Here is a 2,965-nt window from a genome sequence, read left to right on the forward strand (position 1 = left end):
AGACTGATTCTGTGAAGGTTCAAGGGGGTGGCAGATTACAGTGGATGAGCGATAGGGTTGTGAGTGTCCTGCATAATGCAGGGGATTGGACTAGATGACCCATGAAGTCCCTTCCAACTCTATGATTCTATGATTATATAATGCATATATGCAAAACTGCTGCTTCCCTTGAATTAAATAAGCCCAAACATCAATATCTGGACAAATGGGGAGTTTCAGTTGCATCTTCAGCTGTACATGCATTGAGTGTCACATGACATTTACTCAGTGTATGTATTATCAGCAATCACATATCCACTGTACATGAATTGTATGTATGTTAACTGTAACTTGCAAATAGGGCTCTTGAGAAGAAAACCAAGAGGAAATCTGAAGCAGGTCTAATTAGGTCTTCTCAATGGGATTTACTCCCAGGAAAGTGTTCGTAGGAGGATGGCCCTGTAAAACCCTGAATCTTCAAATGAAATCCTGAGTTCGAGAATATGCACATACTTTAGCATGACAGAAAGCAAGTAGTAAAACGTAACTCTTTTATTCACTGACATACCCAGCCTTGTAGGACAGAAGATTTAAAGGGCACATCTGTCTTTGAAACAGAGGACAGCAATTTCTGCTTTCCAGACCGTCACTTTGCTCCCCTTTGCTGCTCTTGAGGATCCCTTTGAGGAACAACCGGAGGGGAAGGAACAATGAGCTGCAGTGGGATGACAAAGTATCAAAGGATTACTCCACAAATCTTATATACAAAACTTGACCAGAAATTTGAATTTCCACAACATTTTCAACACTACTTTTCGGAAGCAAGGTAAAAACAACAGAGGATTTACTTAAACACATGACAACAAATTATTAACCAATATATTATTAGATCTGTGGGTTCAGTCAAGGTACAGACAGTTCGGAGAGCAAGGAGGAAAATGAAACAACAACAGGGAGAACACACAGGGTTTATATACATATCCAACTGCTTCAGGCCTTAGCCACACTATTGGTTGTTAATGCACCCTTACAATTGGCTACTAAACACACTCTGCCAGTTGGCTGCTTGAGTAATTCTAGCTAATTGTAGTTGAGGACTGAGGAGCCCGATCCTGGCTCAAACTAAGATACATGAACTCTATTGTGTGAACATTTATTCATCATTTTATGTGAGGAAAGAACAGCAACACAACCCATGTACGTGAAGAGATCCCTGAGCTCTTTGAAGAAAAGCTGGATTGTCTTTATGAACGAATGACATAATAAAAACAATAAAAACCACAGCAACAGCAAGAGAGGTGCTCTCATGACAAAGGGCCAGTGATCAAAATGGCTCTGTATAAATTAAAAACACATTTGTTCCTTTCAAATGCAGTGAAAAATGCTCAAACTACCTTAATAACCATGTCAGCAGAACAGATTGCTCTAAAATTCAAGTTGGATAATCTAACTGGCTCTTCACCTTCTAAAAAATGGAACAAAACATCCCCTTTCCTGCCAAATAAAGGTTATGCTAAGACTCATAGAGCCAGCACAAACAAATAGGATAGGGACTGTAGAGGAAAATGGTGAAATTGAGTTTGCCAATATGGCTCACCCCTTAACAAAAATCCATCCAAGTGCCCCCAAGATCAACACAATTGGGAGCCTGTACCCTAATACAAGAGCCTCTTGTGGCGCAGAGTGATAAGGCAGCAGAAATGGTGCTTGAAGCTGTCTGCCCATGAGGTTGGGAGTTCGATCCCAGCAGCCGGCTCAAGGTTGACTCAGCCTTCCATCCTTCCGAGGTCGGTAAAATGAGTACCCAGCATGCTGGGGGGTAAACAGTAATGACTGGGGAAGGCACTGGCAAACTACCCCATATTGAGTCTGCCATGAAAACGATAGAGGGCGTCACTCCAAGGGTCAGGTATGACTCCGTGCTTGCACAGGGGATACCTTTACCTTTTTACCCTAATACAACTTCTTGCCTGAACATTATGGACAAAGTACTTTCCCTCTGCTAATATTTCCTTGGTTCCATAATCATGGGCAAGAGATGAGCAGAGGTGGTATGCTATAGCCTTCCTCTGCATAGCAACCCCAGTCTTCCTTTGTGATCTCCCATCAAAGTACTGACCACTGCTTAGACTCTGAGACTGGGCTATTTCATGCCTGTATTCAAAAGAGCAAATCTCAAATAAGACTATGCTCAATTTCTACCTCTCTCCCCTTCATATTTATCCACCAGCTCTTAGCAGACATTAAGCAGAGAGAATTACTTACCAAGTTTATGGGGAATAACACAATGATTTATCAACACCGATGTGGGAAAATAGCCCAATTTCTCAGCAGTGAACAGAGGGGAAAACTCCTTTGAGCATAAACGGATTGCACTATTTATACATGAAAATATTTTCTGCATCTATAAACTTACTACATCCAAGTATCTTAATTAATTGCAGGGGTTGCTATGGAAACCTTCATAATTCAATTACATACATTCAGGGAGGCGCAGCATATTTATGGTAATATTAAAGGCAGGTAGAGCTGGTGCTGAACCAGAATCAAAGTAAGACGCCCTGGAACTAAAGTATTTTGGCAGACGTCACTAGTAGCTACAGAGCATCTTGTTTACAGGTAATTGATGCTTCTGAAATAGAACACTGATGGAATAGAACAGGAATTCCAAAACAGTGTGTGTAGCTAATAGTTACAGTATTAGATTTAGATGGGAATATCCAGGTTCAAAGCCACACTAAATTGCAGTTGGTAACTCTGGGTCAGTCTATCTAACTTACCTCAAAAGTTGTGATGAATACCAGTATCAACATATCCTGATGCGGGGCAGCTGTTGGGCCCCAGGTTTCCCACAGGGGCCATGGCCAGTACTTCCTCCTCACACAGTTCAGCTGTGGATTTGGTATAGGAAGGGGAATGCACCCTTAGCTCAAAAAATACCATGGAGACAGCCCTGTGATTGGTTGGGAAAGTCAGGAAGTTGTGG

At 41.7% G+C, this 2,965-nt stretch overlaps 1 long non-coding RNA gene across 1 annotated transcript; it reads right to left on the reverse strand.

Moving 5' to 3' along the window:
• Positions 1-508: 508 nt before the first annotated feature.
• LOC143822050 (uncharacterized) lies at positions 509-2,965 on the reverse strand. Its single transcript, XR_013226024.1, has 2 exons — positions 2,760-2,965; positions 509-694 (listed from the first exon to the last, which is right to left on the reverse strand). It is a non-coding gene; the product is annotated as an uncharacterized LOC143822050 (long non-coding RNA).

This window comes from Paroedura picta, chromosome 12, assembly GCF_049243985.1.
Source record: "Paroedura picta isolate Pp20150507F chromosome 12, Ppicta_v3.0, whole genome shotgun sequence".
In the NCBI taxonomy this organism is placed as follows: Eukaryota; Metazoa; Chordata; class Lepidosauria; order Squamata; family Gekkonidae; genus Paroedura; species Paroedura picta.